Raw genomic sequence first — 21361 nt, forward strand, 5'->3', positions numbered from 1 at the left:
GCAGAAAATATGATTGCTAATAGGTTCTGGGTTTTATATCTTAAGACTTGGCCAAAGAAAAAGAATGTTCTGGCTCCATGTCTGAAAAATATGGGGAAGGGACCCATTAGGTTAGGGAATCATCTGCCTGAATCAGGTGCTTACCCCTGAAACACTCCAATTTGGCCAAAGTGAGAGAGGTGCTATGACTGGCCCACTTAGGATCACATGCCCATCCCTGGACCAGTGAACCTTGCTCAAGGATCAAGGAAGTTCCAAAGGTCAGAGGGCCAGGTGGGCTTGTTGTTGAAGAGGGTGACAGAGAATGGGCATATTAGAGAGACAGTGTCCTGCTGCTGCTGCTGCTAAGTCGCTTCAGTCGTGTCGGACTCTGTGCGACCCCATGGACTGCGGCCTACCAGGCGTCTCCGTCCATGGGATTCTCCAGGCAAGAACACTGGAGTGGGTTGCCATTTCCTTCTCCAAGGCATGAAAGTGGAAAGTGAAAGTGAAGTCACTCAGTCGTGTCCGACTCTTATCGACCCGATGGACTGCAGCCTACAAGGCTCCTCCGTCCATGGGATTTTCCAGGCAACAGTACTGGAGTGGGGTGCCATTGCCTTCTCCTAGATGACGACTAAAACTTCTCAGCCTCCTCTGTAGGAGGTGATGTCATGTAAGGAAAGGACCACAGCTTAAAATTTTTAAGTAGTGAGAAATGAGTATATTTTACATTTCTACAATACATTATGGGTTTTCAAAGTACTTTTTCTCTATATTTATTTCCTTTGCTTTCTTTGCTTCCAAGAAAAATCTGTGAGACAGATATTGCTATTCCCACTTTCTTGATAATTAAGGGGGACTCATCATGGTAAATGTGTTGGACTCACTTACTATACCTTAACTAGATGAAGGCAGAGCTGGTATGAGAAATCCTGTCTTTTGATTCTTAGTCTTGAGCAGTTTATTTTTTAGCATCACAGCGATCAGCCCAACATCACAAACTCCTAGATGACTGAGCAGGGAAGCACATTTGGAGATGCTGTGTACCGGCAATAAACTGCAAGACTGTCCACAGTCTCCTATCGTCTGACCCACAATTCCCCTGCGCGTCAACCCCAACTAGTGTAAAATCAACAGAGGCTGGGAGAGTACAGCCAAACGCACACAGCTTGAAGGAGCCACATGGCCTCATTTTGGAACAAGACTAAAGAATTAACTTCTGGGGAGAATTTTCCATCTGTTTTCCAGATAACATTAATTAAAACCCAGTTTCAAAGATTCCGTGAAAGGGTGGATGAGCTGTCCCTTCTGGCCTGGTTAAGTTTGGTTCACACTCCTCTGCAGAGTCCCAGCTCCACCACACGAGGAAGGCCACTTCTTTACCTTCAGTCCCAGATGTGAGCCCCACCTGCACTGAGCACCTTGCTTTAAGTAGGGAGGGTGGCACTTTTGCTGCAGACCAGCTGGGTAACAACCTCACATGCATTTCATTTACCATTTTCACGAGGTAAGAGCAGGGAAGTGTATTTCTCTTTGCCAGTTCTTGTCTCCCTTCCACTTCACTCATGCTCTTTCCTCCTGATCTAGTTTTTTCAGTTCCCTTTGTTATTTTTAGTATAAAGAACTTTCATTCAATCACTTTTAAGGCTTCAGAAAAATAGTTAAAAGAATTTGAGTTGGGGAGCATTGTCTGATCCTCTTATCTGTGTGTGTAAACTCAGTCCTGAATATTCATTGGGAGGACTGATGCTGAAGCTGAAACTCCAGTACTTTGGCTACCTGATGCGAAGAATTGACTCACTGGAAAAGACCCTGATGCTGGGAAAGATTGAAGGCAGGCGGAGAAGGGGACAACAGAGGATGAGATGGTTGGATCGCATCACCGACTCGATGGACGTGAGTTTGAGCAAGCTCCTGGAGTTGGTGATGGACAGGGAGGCCTGGCGTGCTGCAGTCCATGGGGTCGCAAAGAGTTGGACACAAATGACTGAGTGACTGAACTGAACTGAACTGAACTGAAACACACACACACTGGTTACACACACATATCTGACACCTGGGGAACTGAATGGATTAAAAATGGGTCCATCTTTTGTTATTTAATGATAGTCTTTGCATTTTCATGGTGAATTCAGACAACACTGTGGTTCTTTAGGTATTTTAAATTTTCTGTTTACCCTTCTTTTCCTTTCCTGCTTTCTTTTGGATTTTTCAAGTTTTCTGTATTCCAGTTTCTCCCTCTAGTGTTTTGAGCGTTATGTTGTTTATTTCTTTTCTTTTAGTAGTTATACTGAAAATTTTAAAACATATTTGATTGAGCAAAGCCTGATGTTAATATCTTCATATTAACATCATAACATCTTCTGAATAACATTAGGATATCTTCTGAATGTCATAAAAATCTTAGAAGCCTGTAATTATGCTCTCATGCTCCCATCTCTCATGTTATTACAGTTGAAAATTTTAGCCCAATATAAAAAACCAATTTCGTTGAGGTATAATGGATATATAATAAATGGCACATAATAAAAATATACAATTTGATGTCTTGACGTGTATATATCCATGATATGTATCACCACAATAAAGATAATAGTCATCCACTTGAAAATAAAACACTGATCGAGTTCACACACGAACATACCTGGTTGCATGTACACTTGTTTTACTTAAGGAGTTCTGTCACTTCTGAGCAGAGGGAACTAAGATAATCACTATTCATCTAAGCCCACTAGGCATTCTGCTAAATTCTTTACGTTAATTATTTCTCATTATTTTTCCTTCTTTTTCATTAAAAAAAACTTTTTAAAATTATGAAATATTATAGCACATTAACAGAAGACTTGGAATATATGGAACAAAGTTACATATAGTTCCACTATATCATTTCTTTATTGCCATTACTTTTTAATTATAAAAAAATGCAGGTTTAGTATAAGTGAATGTACTCAATATCAAATGAATAGTATAAAAGAGGAAAGCTTGTAATTCTCTTTTTTTCTTCAGAGTAGTTACATGTTTATTGCTGGTTGTTACTGTAGATATTTTCTATGCAGTTGAAAACATAAATACATTATGGAGATTTTTTTGGCTTAAAACAATAATTTATGCATGCTGTTTTTATGCAGCTTGTTTTTGTCATTTATTAGATCGAAGGCATCTTCCCATCCATTCTTCTCATGGCTGCATGATTTATTCAGCACTGAATTAATGTATTGTGATTATTTTGATCAATCATCACCGACTCAATGGACATGAGGTTGAGCAAGCTCCAGGAGATGGTGAAGGACAGGAAAGCCTGGTGTGCTACTGTCCGTGCGGTCACAAAGAGTCAGACGTGACTGAGTGACTAAACAGCAACAACCCCTTGGTTTTGGTTGTTTCCCTTTTATTGTTGTTATTGCAGGTGTTGTATTAAACTTGTCTTATGTCTAGAGACAACAAGAGACTTCCCCGTGGCTCAAACAGTAAAGAATCTGCCTGCAAGGCAGGAGACCAGGGTTCCTTCCGTGGGTTGGGGAGTTCCTCTGGAGGAGGGAATGGCAATCCACTCCAGTATTCTTGCCTGGAGAATTTTATGGACAGAGAAGCCAAGCTATAGTCCATGGGCTCGCAAAGAGTTGGACATGACAGAGTGACTAACACAATATGTCTATCCTTGTGCATTTATTGAATTTTTAAATTTATTTTTTTCATTTTTTAATTATTTTATTATATATTTTTTTACTTTACGATATTGTATTGGTTTTGCCGTACATCAACATGCATCTGCCACGGTTGTACACGTGTTCCCCATCCTGAACCCCCTTCCCACCTCCCTCCCCATACCATCCCTCTGGGTCATCCCAGTGCACCAGCCCCAAGCTTCCTGTATCCTGCATCGAACCTGGACTGGCGATTCATTTCTTATATGATATTATACATGTTTTAATGCCATTCTCCCAAATCATCCCCCCCACCACAGAGTCCAAAAGACTGTTCTATATATCTGTGTCTCTTTTGCTGTCTCACATACAGGGTTGTCGTTACCATCTTTCTAAATTCCATATATATGCATCAGTATACTGTATTGGTGTTTTTCTTTCTGGCTTACTTGACTCTGTATAATAGGCTCCAGTTTCATCCACCTCATTAGAACTGATTCAAATGTATTCTTTTTAATGGCTGAGTAATACTCCATTGTGTATATGTATATTTTTATAGGATAAAACTCTGAAGTGCAATGCATTATTTCCAACCCACATAGCCACCCTTTGAGTTGGGTATTATCATTTCCTTTTTACAATTGAGGAATCTTACACAGGTCTTCCTCTGCTTACAATGGGGTTATGTCCCAATTAGCCCAATATAAACTGAGAATATCACAAGTAGAAAATAGATTTAATACACTGCACCTACTGAACATCATAGTTTAGCCTAGCCTAACTTAAACGTGCTGAGACCACTTACATTAACCTATAGTCAGGCAAAATCATTTAACACAAAGCCTATTTTATACCCAAGTGTTGAGTATTTCATGTAGTTGATTGAATAGTGTACGGAAAGTGAAAAATGAATGGTTGTAGAAGTTCAGAATGGTATTAAGTATATGGGTTATTTCCTCTTGTGATCACTCAGCTGACTGGGAGTTGCAGCTCGCCAGAGCAGCTCAGCATCACTAGAGAGGATCAGAGTGCATACTGCTAGCCTATTGTTCAGTCGCTAAGTCATATCCAACTCTTTGCGACCCATGAACTGCAGTACACCAGGCTTCCCTGCCCTTCATTATCTCCCAGAGTTGTCTCAAACTCGTGTCCATTGAGTCGATGATGCCATCCAACTATCTCAACCTTTGTCACCCCCTTCTCCTGCCCTCAATCTTTCCCAGCATCAGAGTCTTTTCCAATGAGTCGGCTCTTTGCATCAGGTGGCCAAAGGATTGGAGCTTCAGCTTCAGCATCAGTCCTTCCAATGAATATTCAGGGTTGCTTTCCTTTAGGATTGAGTGGTTTGATCTTGCAGTCCAAGGAACTCTCAAGAGTCTTCTCCAATACCACAGTTCAAAAGCATTAATTCTTCAGCACTCAGCTTTCTTTATGGTCCAACTCTCATATCCATACATGACTACTGGAAAAACCATAGCTTTAACTATGTGGACCTGTATCAGCAAAGTAATGTCTCTGCTTTTTAATATGCTCTCTAGGTTGGTCATAGCTTTTCTTCCAAGGAGCAAGCGTCTTTTAATTTCATGGCTGCAGTCACCATCTGCAGTAATTTTGGAGCTCAAGAAAATGAAATCTGACACTGTTTCCACTTTTTCCCCACGTACTTGCCAAGAAGTGATGGAACCGGATGCCATGATCTTAGTTTTCTGAATGTTGAGTTTTAAGCCAGCTTTTTCACTCTCCTTTTTCACCTTCATCAAGAGGCTGTTTAGTTCCTCTTCGCTTTCTGCCATAAGGTCAAAACTCAGAATTCAAAGTATGATTTCTACTGAATGTGTATAGCTTTCACAACACCATAAAGTCAAAAATTTGCAAGTCAAGCCATCATAAATCAGGGGGTGCCTGTACTTGAAGGGTTAAGTGACTTATTCAGCTAGTGAGTGACTGATTAGGGAATGAGAATCCTGATTTTCCAGTTCTCCAACATGCCAAAATCCTCACCACTCACTGTACTGCCTCTCCTCCTAGTTTGGAAAATGGCTAAAAAAGAAAAAAAACATATTAATGTTGGAATTGTCAGGAGGAAAACTGGGGATTTTCAGCTAATAGTAGTCCTATGGAATTAGATTGCAGGGGACATATTTCAGGCAACTTAGAGTTTCACTTGGCCCCTCTGCTGAGGACACTAATGTCAGAGTTGCGGGGCTATTTTTAGCAGGTTACTTTTAAGCACCCCTGGAGGGGTTGTGAAATAACCTGTCTTTCACAGGCAGCTAGGAATTGCTTGCCTCCTTTTTTGTTCTGAAGGAAAGGACACAGACCATCTAGGCCAGTAAGTTGGGTCCAAAATTGGACTCATGTTTATTTTACTTAACAAATATGTTCTTGAATAATATGAGTTGAATTTTGGTTGGTCGAATGCCATTTTTAATGAACCAGGGCACACACATTTCTTGTAATCCTGCAATGAGTGGCTTTCTAAAACAAAGAATGCTTTGGTAATGTGAACAATTTCCCTTTAATTCATGTTGAATAGAACTTTTTTTTTTTTTTCCTTTCCTTTGGGCAAGGAACTCTATGCTCAGTTGCTGGTATCTTAAATTGTGTTGGCTGGTATAGCCATATTAGTTAATGGTCAGGTGGAATATATATGCTGTTAAAATACAGACTAACATAGTCCAAACTTTCACTCCAAAATCCCAAACCAAATGACATGGTGAAACTATATAATTTAGAAGAGGTGGTTTGTGATAAACATCTAATGCCAGGAAGAGTGTAGTTGTAGACCTGGGGTGCTCCTACTGTTATATTTAGATTGTGGGCCCCATCCCTCCTTCACTGAGATGGCATGTGGAAGAGCTGGCCCTTCAGTTACTAAGGCCACAGTCCAGAAAATAAGATAGAGGTAAGTGAGGGCGCTCCTGATCCTTTTTCACCCAGCACTAATTTCTAGTCCAACATTAACATTTTTGTTCTTCCTAACATATCAGTTCATTTTTGCTCATACATTAAAAAAAAAAAATCAATCAGCAAGAGATTCTGCAACTTGAATGGGCTCTAGAGTTCATGGAATTTTTGGTGTATGCAGATAATAAGGGTTGAAATGAAGTGTTCCCTTCTCTAGGGGATCTTCCCAACCCAGGGATTGAACCCAGGTCTCTCACATTGTAGGCAGATTCTTTACCAACTGAGCCACCAGGGAAGCCCAAGAATACAGGAATGGGTAACCTTTTCCTTCTCCAAGGGATCCTTCCAACCAAGGGATCAAACTGGGGTCTTCTGCTTTGCACTCCAATACTTTGACCACCTGATGCAAAGAACTGACTCATTGGAAAAGACCCTGATAATGGGAAAGATTGAAGGCAGGAGGAGAAGGGGATGACAGAGGATGAGATGGTTGGATGGCATCACCTACACAATGGGCATGAGTTTGAGTGAGCTCCTAGAGTTGGTGATGGACAGGGAAGCGTGGCGTGCTGCAGTCCATGGGGTCTCAAAGAGTTGAACAAGACTGAATGACTGAACTGAACTCAACTGCATTGCAGGCAGATTCTTTACCAGCTAAGCTATCCAGGGAAGCGAGAGAAATAGATTCTAAACTCTTAACTTTGGCCAATTTTAGTGATTTGGCTTAATATGCTTTGGTTTTAAAAAAAATGTTATTATTGTACATGAAAACCAAGCAAAATATTCAACACAAATGATTTAGTTAATATGCCTGGTAGGACAGGATTCTGCAAATGAATAATCTTGATCCTCTAAGTTTACATTTATCAGTCTTTTAAAGGCCTTGACCCTTGCGTTGCTTTCAGTTTAGTCTTGGGGAAATAAATGAGAGTTCAGAGTAAAATGAAACACTTTGAAATCCCAATGATTCCAGTTTTGGAGATCTACACTTTGGAAATAAAAGCACCAGAAACTAAGACATGTGCTAGAATGTTAAGTGCAGCACTGTTTATAGAGACAAACACTAGGAGCATCTTTAGTGTTCAGCAATAAGGTGAATAAACTAGATAACTACAGTATGAAGGAGTACAAAACTATTAAGAAAATAAATCGGTGTTACTGGTAGTGAAGCCAGTATATGTAACCATGATACACTGTGATGGGGGGAAATCAAATTAGATTATTTTTTAATGGAAAAATAGAGCCCTATGTGTGTATGTATGCATGAGATGCATTTCTCATTGCTGTGTGTCATGTCAGTGAGAGAGAGGAGTTCTACAATAACATATTTTATTTTTTTTTTTTGGTAGTATTTCCCTTACATATATCTCTGTATTTATCTATGATGAGCATTATTGCTTTTTAAGTTTAAGTATTTTGTAAGTTAAAAAATTCACACAGGCATCTGTTTCTCTTACAGTGTAAAAGGAAACAAGAGCATTCTTCCAAGTGATAAGGTAATTTTCCTGACCATTAGAATATATATTTTTAAAAAGGGTTTATAAGTATTCAGATACCTCCTGAAGCCTCACCACTTAGGTTGCTGTTTTCAGCTATTTTAACCTATGCTCTCCTGCATTGATTGCTCACTACCACGTGTTTATTTCCATAAGCCAAGACGCTTTGGCTGACTTTCTTACTTCCTATGGTTCTATTGAAGCAGCACCCGCCTCTCAGCTCTGACCCTTCCCCTGTACTTGCCTCTCAGTTTGAGAGTTTACCACAACATAAATGGATCTATTGCCTTTCACTAATAAGAATGGCAATCACCAAGAAAAGCCCTGAGAACAAACACTCCTTATTTAATTAAAATATGAAGGAAAACTGGAACCATTCCTACCACTTTTTAATGTGCTTCTAAAAGGGCTTTCTTAGTTGACCCCCTGTGATCTGCAAATAAGAAAATCCTATAGCAAGAATGTTAGATCCTCATTCCGCAGCAGGTTCCCGCTCTTGTGGTTGCCTTTTTGTTTTTCCAGGAAGTCACAGAAAGGAATATCTTATCCAAAGGCATTCTACACACAAAGGGTGTAAGTAAGCCTGAGATGCAGTTGAAAGTTTCAGCAAAGATAGTGCAAGTAAACCATGGCGATATTTGATCATGTGTATGATAAATGGAAATGAGGTTAGAAGCTCAGGCCTCACAGATTTAGAACCCTCAGGTGGTGATGGTTGGATTAAAGCTTGAGCAAGTAGTTTGGCACTAAAGACTGGAAAATAGGACTTGTAGTCAGCCAGCTGGGTTTGGGTAATATGGTAAAGTAAAGAGCAGAAGTGATTTGAGTAAAACATTGACACTGGTTAGAATTATGTATAATTTTGAGCAAATGGATTTGGTATCAAAATAGTATGGTTAATGTATAGTATAACCATGGTGTAAAAATAAATTCTTTCATTCATTCCGAAAGTGTTCACTGACCATCATATTCCAGCCCAGGCCAGTGGGCTGTGATGTGAACCCAGGACAGCTTAGCAGACTTACAGGAGTCCAGCAAGAGCAAAACAACGATGAGAGAATAGGCAGAAGTGGGTCCGAGGGGTCCTAGAGTTTGCATATAAGAATAAGAGGATTTGGAGTTTCTAACTATGCTTTTCCTGTGATTCCTAGGAAGATCAAATTGTGCCCCACTTCGTGCATTTGACTATCACATAACAAGAAAAAAAATAAATTTGAATATTTTCTTTGCCTCATTTATCCCTGAATCAGCTCTGTGTTTTATACTTTGATATAACAATGATGCTGACACAGATAGGAAGGAAACCATAAATGTGAAAACTGCCCTTCTATTATTTTCTACGTACCAAATGAGTCTCAGGCAAATGCATAGAGACAGCCTTGGGGATTTTATCTATATTTATTTATTTATTTGCTTATTTTTTACTCTGAGCAACTTTTTTCAAGAACTAAAAGAATTCTGGAAACTGCAGTGGCATTTTAGAAGATTTAAAGTTAATATTATCATTAATCTGTGGTATATAGTGATGAGATCTTCAAAGATTGATAAAATTTGCTGTCAAGTCAGGGTTTTGAAAGAAGACTCTTAGTGGGGGAAGTTATTGTATAAGCAGTTGTGCTAAGTAAGGTGTTTTGTGCCATGAATACCTAATTTTCCTTCCTGTTTTTTTTTTTTTAAACAGAATATAGCTTTAGCTAACATGGTCTAAGAAGCTACATTAAGAGATCTGAGAAGCTTAAATGGAGGGGAAAATGTTGCCATTAAGATAAATTTAAACAAATTAGATTGAGTAAATGTAACTCTACTAATATGTAATGTGTTTTTAAAAAGTAAATGAAATTTTATAAAAAAGAGGGAAAAGAGAGACGAGATTGGCAGGAAAAAGAGATACTGAAAGGGGAAGGCTATTTTAATCTGGATTGATTTGTACAGAAATTTGGGAGTTCCTCCTGGGATGGTATGTAAAAGGGGGGCACAGAGGATGGGGTTTGAGGGCACCTTCTGCTGAGGCCTCCTCTGCTGGAGACTGTCCTTATTCATTCTCCTCTTCATTTTTCTACAGCCTGTCTCCAGTTTATGAATGGCTGTGTTCCAAAGGCTCACTTGTAAATCAGTTATTGGAAACCCAAGATATTTTTAACCCAGAGAAGTATTATGCACAGAAACAATGGTTTTTAAAAATATTTCTTTTACTTATTTGGCTGTGCCAGGTCTTAGCTGTGGCACTCTGGGTCTTCACTGCAACATGTGGGATCTAGTTCCCCGACCAGGGGTTGAACTCGGGCCCCCTGTGCTGGCAGCATGGAATCTTAGCCGCTGGGAAGTCCTAGAAGCAATGTTATAAATGCCACTCAGTCTACCAGACCACCTCACGACCATGAACCACTATCGTTGGCTGAAATAGAACATGTTTGCAATGGACAAGAGTAGCAGACTACTGTTGTGATGCCAGAGATTAGATCTTAAAGTGCCATGCAGTTTACTTGGCTATTATGCTCGAGGATAAGCAGGGTGAGCTAGAAAAGAACAAGCAAGTCTCTGAAAAGTTCTGACTGCCAAATCATTTTGTGGGGTTAAATGTGCAGGGTTCGGAGTCAGACAGTCGCATTCAAAATGTCTCTTTCTTTGCTGCTTCCTAGCTGTGGGGAGGCTAGTTAATCTTGTTAAAGGTCCTCTGGGGATAATAGTATCTCTATAGAGCATTGCTGTGAGAATTAAAGGAGCATTTTAAGCAGGTGATAACTGGTTATAAACTATTAACAATATATTAATATAGTACATCATATTAATAGATGCTGATTGTTGTGATAAATATTTGTTGTTATTGCTTACGTATGGCTTTCTACATGTTCCACTTTTCTCCTGGAGGTGTTATAAACCTTGAAGGTAGAGATTTTTGTCACATACTTTGATGAATCCCTAAATGCAATGTGCATTGAACACAAGACATTTTATTTTCTCATTTATTGACAATGGTTTACTTAGTTCAAGGGCTTTGGTGGTTAAAAACTCTACTCTGATTCTTTACAATTTCTTTCTGTAACTGGCATGTAGCTTGCGTGGTTCTTACAACTGATTGTGATTATGTATTTATTTTGGCTCACACATGGTGAAAAAAGGGGAAAAAAAGGGAAGAACAAGAAGGTGAAGGAAGATCCCCATTTGTCTAAGATTCTTAGACAAATGGTGGAAGGAAAAAAAGGAGAGAAAAGGCTCCCAAAGTATATGTATCTGAGAAAGCAGTGACCAGGTAGAATTTACTGAACCCAAGAAATACAAGAGTAACATTGCATATGAGGCTCCCTGAAAATAAGGTGGGGGTGAGGATGCAGCATCGGAGAAAGCAGTGGCACCCCACTCCAGTACTCTTGCCTGGAAAATCCCATGGATGGAGGAGCCTGGAAGGCTGCAGTCCATGGGGTCGCTGAAAGTTAAACACGACTGAGCGACTTCACTATCACTTTTCACTTTCATGCATTGGGGAAGGAAATGGCAACCCACTCCAGTGTTCTTGCCTGGAGAATCCCAGGGACGGTGGAGCCTGGTGGGCTGCCTTCTATGGTGTCGCACAGAGTCGGACATGACTGAAGCGACTTAGCAGCAGAGGATGCAGCATAGCAGTGGTACCTCAAGTTGACCAGCAGGTGGTGTGTCACCAGCTTGGAGCGGCTTGTATGGAGCCTGGCACCAAGCAGATAGATGGGGGGGAGCTGGCAGGGCTGAGGGGAGTAAGGGGCGGCAATGGTGGTTCATGCTCCCTGATCATGTGTGCATGGGATGGATACCATTTGGGAATTTCTGCTTGTGGGAATGCCTCTAATAGGCACAAAGGCCCATCAGGATGTCTCTGAGAAACTGAATCCAAGGTGCTCAAGCCAGGCCATGTTTCCCTCCTCTTCCTTCAGCCTTTGAACCTGGTAGGTAGGTCCACCACTTCCAGTGACTTGCTGTCAGTTATTACATCCAGGAGCACCAGTTTAGAGAGTCAAGACTTAGTTGGGAGGAAGTGGCTGGCTTTGTTAACGGATGGTGAGGCTTTCCTGCTCTGGGTCTTTTCTTCTTAATCATGTTTCTCATCAAAGGCTTTCTCTTCTTCATGTGGATGATTAAAATACTTCTAAATTAAAATATGACTAGTATACTTTTTCTTATATAAAAAAGATCTCATTTGAAAATGAACAACTGCTACATATTTATCATGAAAACACTAGAAAAGAGCTGATAAACATAAAGAAGGGGGGGGGGGAGGGGAAACTGGATGTGACCTGAACTCCCAAAGATAACTGCTGTTAAAAATTTGGTGTCAAATTTTCAATTTTCTACATGCTCACATATTTTCTTAGAAAAATGGAGTCACACTGAATAAATTGTTTTGTAATTTGTGTTTTTCACTTAATCTATACCAAATAGTTTTCTACATTAACATATTTCAACATTATTTTATAATGACTCCATAGTGCTACATCTTATGAATGTGTTACAATTTATTCTACTGCTTTTGGCACATAGATTGTTTCAGAGTTTTCACTAGTAGAAACAATGTTGTGAAAAACACCCTTATATATGAATATCTATATTTTGGGGCTATATCTGTAAACACAAACTGAAGAATTATAAAGTATACATATTTTAAAAAGCTTTTGCTACATATCACAAAATTATCTTCCTCAAATGTTGTAGCAATTTATATTCTTGCCAGTAGAGAATGAAGGTGCTGTTTTCCAAACCTCCTGCCAACATTGGAAAGTATCAATAATCCATCTTTGTCAAGGTTTTAGAAAATAAAGGGTATCCTATTATTGTTTAGCTTATATGCATTTTTAGGAAACAATATTTTTCCGATGTGTGTTGGTCATTTATATTTCTTCCCTTGTGGACCATTTATAGTATCCTTTGCCTTGTTGTTAACTATAAGTGTTATTCATATGTTAAGGCTCTTAACCCTTTAACATACAGGTTTCATTTTTTAATCTCATTTTGTCGTTTCTGATTTAATTTTGGTTATGGTGGGGTTATTTCTGACATATACAAATTTTACATTTTATTCATTTAAATAGTAAATTTTTTTCTTTATAATTTCTGCTTTTCTGATTATAGAATAATTTTTTCAATAAACATATTTAACCATGATTTAAATGATTTTTAAGATTATAAAAACAATTACATCATTTTCTCCAAGTGTGTGGTTTTATTCTCATATTTCACTCTTTGGTCCACTGGGCATTTACTTTGTGTATGATGTGAGGTAATAATTACATCTTTATTTTTCCTAATAATTAACTATTCAACCAGTTAATTCAACCAGAATAATTTTTCCCCGCTGGGTTTAAACACCATATTTAACAGATAAACATTTTATTATAGTATGTGTATTTATAGTTCTGGGCTTTCTGCTCTGTTCCATTGCTCTGCCTCCTTTGGCATCAGTATCAAACTGTTAAATTCCTGATTTTTTCTTGTTAGCCTATTTAATATCCAGGACACACCTCTTTGTTGTTTTCTAAAAATTTCTTTACCATTCTGTATTTCATTCTTTCAAATAAACTTCAGGAGTTCTTTTTTAAGCTGTTTGAAAAATCTCTTTGAGATTTTAACCAATAATTAATTATATTTATAAATTAAATAGGGAAAAATTGACATTTGACAATGTTGAATCTTCTGTTCCAAGAAAATCATATAACATTATTTATTGAGATATTTTCTCAATATAGTTTTATAAATTTTAAAATATAAGTTATTCACTTTTTTTGTCATTTCTAGATACTTTGTTGCTACTATTAAGCTTTTTTTTCTCCTTTATGTTTCCCAACAGTTTTTGGCTGTTTTATAGAAAATTCTTTTATTTTGTGAATTTGTTTTTTAACTGTTTACCTCATTGACATTTCCAATTATTTAAAAGCTTTTTAAAAAGCTGATTCTTTTGAGTAAATGATTATAACATGTACAGGTTAGATAATTTTGTCTCCTGCTCTTTCATAATTCTTTTTTTAGTTTCTTTTACTTACCTGGTCCAGAATACTATGCTAAAATAAATGATGGTAGTGATAATAGGCCTTCTTTTCTTGTTTGTTTCTGGTTTTAATGTTTATACTTCCAGTATTACACCTTGAGGTATGATGCCTGTGTTTGGTTTGGGATACACAATCTTTATTGTGCTAAGAAAAATTCTCCTATTCTATTAATTAAAAAAAATTGATATTTAGTTTTATCAAAAGACTTGTTAAGATTACTGTGCTAAATCAAAATTTTTTCTGTTGACTTATTTATGTTACTATGCTAATGCATTCCTTAATTTTGAGGCTTTTTTCATCTCAAGGGTTAACTGTGTTTATACAGGAACTTAGTCTGTGATTTCCTTTATTATGTTCTATCAGTTTGTTTGTTTATTTTTAAATCAAGGGTATTATGTTAGCTTTCTGTTATTTTTGTCCACTTGAACATTTTGTAAAGCCTGGGAATTATCTATGGCTTCAAGCCACAAGAGAACTTGATTGTATGAGTAATTTGGACCAAAAAGTTTTCTTGGAACAATTTCTTAATACCTTTTGCATTTTCCCATGATTATTGATCTATTGTTTTTTAACTTCTTCTTAAGTCAGCTTGTCTCTGATTAACTCTTTTGCTTTGTACATGCTGTTTGATATGTGGTGTTCTCATTACTGAAATTTCTAAGCATTCTATAATTGTTTTTTTCTTCTTTCCCAATCAATGATTTTTTTAAAGACAAATTATAAATCTTTCCAAGAGCTTGGCTCTTTTCTGGCTTTGTAATTGTTTTATAGTTTTACTACAGTGCTGTCAAAGAATGTGGAGAAAATAATTTCTTTTGGGAGGGAATTGCTTAGGATGGTTTGATGAACTAATATAAAATCCATTTTTACAAACTTGAAAAATTATCTTTTCTTAAAGGAATAGGCAGACAGATGACCCTTCTCTTCAATCATTCATTTATTTATTCAGCATGGTTACAGCCACATATCTCCTATATATCAGACATTGTACTAGGCATTGCAGGATATAAAATGAGTAAGTTATACGCTTTCTCTAAGGTAGTTGAAGTTTGCATGCAACATAGACACATGAAGACCTAACTATAACACAGAGTAAGAAATGAAACAGCAGTGGAAAATGCAAGAGAAAAATTCAAGCCCAGTCACAGGTTCTGGTAATATAAAGGTACCAAAGCCACCACCATGGCCCCTGAGAAGATTTTAGTGTAAAAAAAATAAATAGATTGAAGGTAGAGACGGGCTTTTGAAGGCAATGCAACTAATTAGGAAACTGGTAATCAATGAAGACACATGCAAGATGTAAGAAAACAGGAAGAAAGAGGGGATTTTCACATTTAAGGGGCAAGTAGAAGAAAAGTCCACATAGGAGGCTGAAGGAGGCAAGAGTAAATTTTACAGAAGTCACAAGAGAAAATTTTAAGGAGTGTTTGGTGAGTTGGGTCTAGTAAAGCTGAGAAGTTGAGTAAAATACAAGTGAAGCCAATAACTTTGGTCTTTGGTGACTTGGGGGAAGATTTTATGTGTTATGTATGTTTTTACTAAAAGTGAAACGTGCTATTTTAATGTTGGAGAAAGATAGCTGACACATGTACCTAATGACTTGTTGTTGTTACATTAAAACTGTAGATTTGTATATTTATGTAGTTTCTCTATCGACATTCCTATTTATAGCTTTTTTTTCTTGGGCTATATAATCTTTCTGTGCTTTGGATTGTCTTGATTTGGTCAGAATTTTGATACATATTAGTCACTTTTAACAACTAATTTTGTTTGATTCATATTATAAGCTTTTATAGTTTTTGAATAAATCTAGCCTGCTTTCCAAGGGACTCTCAAGAGTCTTCTCCAACACCACAGTCAAAAGCATCAATTCTTCAGCGCTCAGCTTTCTTCTCAGTCCAACTCTCACATCCATACATGACCACTGGAAAAACCATAGCCTTGACAAGATGGACCTTTGTTGGCAAAGTAATATCTCGGCTTTTCAACATGCTATCTAGGTTGGTCATAACTTTCCTTCCAAGGAGTAAGCGTCTTTTAATTTCATGGCTGCAATCACCATCTGCAGTGATTTTGGAGCCCCCCAAAATAAAGGAGATCCAACCAGTGCATCCTAAAGGAGATCAGTCCTGGGTGTTCATTGGAAGGACTGATGCTAAAGCTGAAACTCCAATACTTTGGCCACCTCATGCGAAGAGTTGACTCATTGGAAAAGACCCTGATGCTGGGAGGGATTGGGGGTAGGAGGAGAAGGGGACGACAGAGAATGAGATGGCTGGACGGCCCGACTCAATGGACATGAGTTTGAGTGGACTCCGGGAGTTGGTGATGGACAGAGAGGCCTGGCATGCTGTGATTCATGGGGTCGCAAAGAGTTGGACACGACTGAGCAACTGAACTGAACTGAGCCTGCTTTCCCTAAAAAAAAAAAAAAAAATCATTTCAGTGAAATTGATGGAAGAAGCCAGACTGTAAGCAGGTTGAGACTTAAAATGGGATGCAAGACCAGACAAGTATTTCTCCAGAAGTTTAGTCACGAAGGGAATGAATGGGTTAGAGCAGGAGTTAAAGAAGCGAAGGATCAAAAAGGATTGTTTTTAGGACACAGAAAACCATGAGCATATTTAGATAATGAGGAGGGTGAGAAGGTAAAGTTGTTGGTGAAAGCATCCTAAACAGGTGGGAGTTGCCCAGTGAGACCCAAATCCGGTAGGTAGATGGCCTCTAATAGGAGGAGGGCACCTCTCTTTGAATTGAAGGAAATGATTAGTACCTGTAGACAGTATGGGCATGGAGGTGGGATCTCCCCATTTCTTTGCGAGGCTGAAAGGTGTCATTGGAGAACCTTCCATCACAGCCCTGGACCCTATTGGGAAGGCGTGTTCCTGGTCGTGGTCTGCATCGACGGTTTGCTTCAAGGCTGTGATTCAGGGTCCATCCCTTTTGTTCCTCTCTGCCAACAGAAGGAGAAAAGTATTTCCTTCTTTTGTTTTTCTGGAGTATAGCTGCTTTACAATGTTGTTTGTGTTTGCCTTTCCTGAGACTGTTTTTTCTATTGGTTATTGAAGGGTTTCTCTCTTTCATTGACCATGTGATATGCAATAGATCACCAGAACAATTAACAAGTCAGTTACAAGTAAAGTAACTGATGGATGCCATCAGGTCACAAAAGTTTCTATAATTATAAAGTAAAAATAAATCAAAGTAATATTTCACACCTTCAATAGGCCTCCTTTTCTGTTTTGGGTTAATGATGGTCATATGAATACAGGAAAAACTGCTTATGAAGCTAACATGTATTTTAGCACATTGTATTCTGATGTCTTATTTCTGTTAAAAACTTTGAACCCTTAAAGATACATTTTGAAGCTTTAAAAATTTTCATTTGTACTTTGGACTCTCACATGTTGCTAACAAATGAATCCTCTGAAAGAATGGCAAAACTGATGGTTTTTTTTCATCCTTTTCTGATTTTCTGGAAAAACATTTTATCTTCTGTACAGAGGGAAATTTCTGGTTTGATTAACATTGTAAATAATTATAAGACAAAATCCAGATTTGAAAAATGGCCCACACAGGCTCTTCTATTAAGATCTTATTTATTAAAAATCAAGGTTGACAGTTTAACAGGCTCATTATGGTTCAGAAATCCCCTGGGGCATTTTAACCTTTTAAAAATCTTTTTTGGATGTTCAGTTTGCCAAAAGGGCTGAATCTCTGTCATATCTCCCCTCTACTCTCCTCGGGCACAGATTTGGGTAAGTGTCACTCTTACCACAGCTTGGGTCAGATGCCCAAGGTCAGATTCTGTCCAAAGTCAGATAGCTTAAAGGCTTTCTTTGCAGAGACGGGCAAAGAAGAAGGGGGATGCGGTGGTGGGAAAATCAGCACAGGTGAGAAATATGAATTCAGCAAAGCACTCAGGATGGTTTGCCACTTTTGTGAGCAACACAGGAAACAGCAGGCTGGTCCCATTTCCTGGCATACCAAAGAGGGCAGCGGCACATCTGCAAAGTGCTTTGTGAATTTCTATGATTACTTCTGTTTCCACTCTCATTCCCTCGCTGATAATCTCAACAGTGCCACCAAATGTTGACACAATCCAATAGATAACTATGCGGAAGTTTGGTCTCAAGTGCCTGAAATCATTTCCATTCGCTCTTTAGATAAAGCTGCATTTGCTATTCCTCATTAAGCCTCCACACATCTCCCCTCAGCATCATGGGGCATAGCAGCCCTGTCCTTTGAAATTAAGCCTAAGCTTTCTTAGACTGCTAGTCTGTCCTCCCCAGAAGAGTCCTCTCAGTTTGTGGCTCTTCCAACAAACTGGAGCCTGGGATGCTGAGAAAATAAAACCAAGATGGAGCAGCGGATGGATGTAGACTAGGGACACTGGAAAGAAGAGCAGCTGCCACCAGCTGTACTGCTGGGGTCCCTTCCTCTTGCTGTTCAAGTGTCCCATTGAAAACCTGAGGGAGGTAAGAGAGCAGACAGACTGCCAGCCTACCCCCTGCCACCTCCTTCCCATCACAAACATCAACTTTCCACTGCAGTGACCTGCTCTCCAGGGTGAGTTATCAGCTGTTCGTGTTTTGTCACAAAAGAAAACAAATGATGGAATGTGCTGCTCTACATGCTAATGCACTGGCTGAGCCAGTGCACGGGTTATGAGACGGTTTGCGAATTAGGAGAATAATGATCTTCGGTTTCTGACCTCCTGGCACGTAGCGGTATTTATCAGGAGGTGCATGTGACTGGTTAAGACACAGCCGCAGCTTGAAGGAAACAGCTGCTCGCCGACTGCTCTGGCACTTGGCAGCTGAGCAGGCAGGGCGCTGATGTGAATACGCGACCAACCATCCTAGTAAGTAACTGGAGAACTTTCTTCTGTGTGTGAGTGTGCGTGCGTGTGTGTGTGTGTATGTGTGTGTGTTTGTGTGTGCACGCTCCTGTGTGTGTGCAGGTGCACACATGTTTTGCAAGCCACTGACAATTTTTAATTTTGGTTTCCCTCTGGCACTAAAGGAGACATTTTATTTCTACCTGTTGCTAATAGCCATTTGTGTTTTTACTAGTCTTTTTTTTAAAGCAAGTATTCTTTTCAGCAGCCTTGTTTTCTAACTTTAAGGATTAGTGAGGCATATGGCTTGATTCCTTTCTAGGAAATAGCAAGTTTATTTCCTGGTATTTGGAATTTTAATGGTATATGACGTTTAGTTTCAAAGCCAAGATTCAGTTTCTGAAGTAGAGACTATTGATGTGATGAGTTGATGACTAGATTTGATTTTCATCAGTTTTTACCACTGACGCTTGAGTCTTAGCATTGAAAATATTGTTTGAGAAATAGCTTGTGAATCAATTGTATGTGCAACTGGACTGCTCTAAGTCAATTTTGAAGACTGTCTCATGTAACTGTATAAAAATCTGCAAAACAGAAAGCTAACAAAATAAGACTCAGATTAGAAATCATATTTCGATTTCAGACATGCTTTCTAATTCATGGAAAGATAAATTTTATAATTCTTTTCATCTTCATTACAGCTTTTCTAACTCACTTCTATCACTTTACAGCTCAAATTTCTAGTCGTCCCTAGTCTTCCTTATTTTGGATAAGGGAATTCCTGTGTTTTTGATGTAAACAGCCGTTCTTCCTTGTTTACAACCCAGATTACAAAAGTGTTTTCTGAAGCTAATTACCAACTCTAGGGGGCCTGGCATCCAACACCCAGAGGGCTTGTTCTTTCTCTGGTTCATTTGGCAGTAATGGGGCTTGGTTTCGGCAGGGCAGCGAAGCAGGCGCAGTCCTGAAACAAAGCTTCCGTTTAGGCGACTTGTCCTTGCGTTGTTGTCCCCAGACAGTGATTAAGAAAGGGAAAGGAGAACGGGAGAAGGCAAAACCTCTCGAAGTGCCGGGTCTCTGAATCAGACCCATGGGGGCACGTAACCAAACAAGTTCCCTTTTCTGGATTGCCTGGACATTAAGGGGGGTGGGCGCGGGGCTGCACACAGTGGTGTTTTGATTTGAATTCTGACCAAATAGTCAGTTTTGCTTGTGAGAAACCCAGGCCACCCCAAAGTGTGCTTCTTTCCCTAAATGACTGGCAGATTGTCATATAGGCTCAAGTTCTCCCTCAGCCACCCACACCCTCCTCATACTTGGAGAATGGATCGAAAATGACACGCTGATTCTGCCCAAGCTTCCCTCAGTGCGTTTGGCCTTGAGTTGCCACATCAGCCAAAGACCTGGGGTGGAAGCAGATTCAGACGCCTGGCTAGTCTGGTTTTGGGAGATCTCCCCCTTTATTTCTTTCAAAATGTAGAAGGATTCACAAAATCTAGAGTGTCCAGTAAGAAAACAATGTTTCCAACTCTTTGTTCCTCTGTATGCCAGTGGTGTGAGGTCCTTGGGTTGGCATGTGCCACATGGCCCAGTGAGTTCTGTCTGACTGTGGGGCACTGGCTGCCCAAGGAGCCATTCTCTAGGGAGTTTGTTTCTGGGGTAGTTCCCTTTTTCTGAAGACTGACAGTAGAAAGCAATACTCAGGTGAAGTCAGAGTTATAGAGCCATCCACCTTAAAAGTGCTGCAGCTGCTGAGTCGCTTCAGTCGTGTCCGACTCTGTGCGACCCCATAGACGGCAGCCCACCAGGCTCCCAGTCCCTGGGATTCTCAGGCAAGAACACTGGAGTGGGTTGCCACTTCCTTCTCCAATGCATGAAAGTGAAAAGTGAAAGTGAAGTCATTCAGTCGTGTCCACTCTTAGCGACCCCATGGATTGCAGCCCACCAGGCTCCTCTGTGCGTGAGATTCTCCAGGCGAGATTACTGGAGTGGGGTGCTATTGCCTTCTCTGACCTCAAAAGTGGGGGGTGTCTAAATGGCAGTCTGATTATTCTTTGGATTATGAGTGCTGAATTTTTGAAAGCCTACAGATTATTTTATAAACCAATGATATCTTGACTTTCAAAATAGTAATATCAGAATAATAGAAATAATTATTTTGCATGAAGACAGTATGTCCATAGAACCAAAGTTTTGTGTGTCTCTGTGTATTTATTTAGTTAGTTTTTAATCGGAGCATAATTCCTTTCCAATGTTGTGATAGTTTCTGCTACAACAATGTGAGTCATATGTATATATATTTCCCCTCCCACCTCCCCATCCCACCTCTCCAGGTCATCACAGAGCACCAAGCTGAGTTCTTTATGCTAGACAGCAGCTTCCCACTAGCTAGCTATTTTAGCAACCCACTCCAGTGTTCTTGCCTGGAGAATCCCAGGGATAGAGGAGCCTGGTGGGCTGCCGTCTATGGGGTCGCACAGA

At 39.3% G+C, this 21361-nt stretch overlaps 1 protein-coding gene across 6 annotated transcripts in view; it reads left to right on the top strand.

Moving 5' to 3' along the window:
* The window catches only part of RASGRP3 (RAS guanyl releasing protein 3), a 117567-nt gene that overhangs the window by 16078 nt on the left and 80128 nt on the right, over positions 1-21361 (top strand). For 2 of the 6 annotated variants that reach the window (XM_070798497.1, XM_070798491.1), the window contains exon 1: positions 18653-18904. The exons of 1 other annotated variant lie outside the window; for it this stretch is intronic. The gene's annotated coding sequence lies outside the window, so the exon portion shown is untranslated. Of the gene's footprint in view, positions 1-8010; positions 8030-16468; positions 18610-18647; positions 18905-21361 lie in introns of those variants that run through there. 3 more of the 6 variants (XM_070798494.1, XM_070798493.1, XM_070798498.1) reach the window with 3 other exon arrangements.

This window comes from Bos indicus, chromosome 11 (genome assembly GCF_029378745.1).
Source record: "Bos indicus isolate NIAB-ARS_2022 breed Sahiwal x Tharparkar chromosome 11, NIAB-ARS_B.indTharparkar_mat_pri_1.0, whole genome shotgun sequence".
Lineage (NCBI taxonomy): Eukaryota > Metazoa > Chordata > Mammalia > Artiodactyla > Bovidae > Bos > Bos indicus.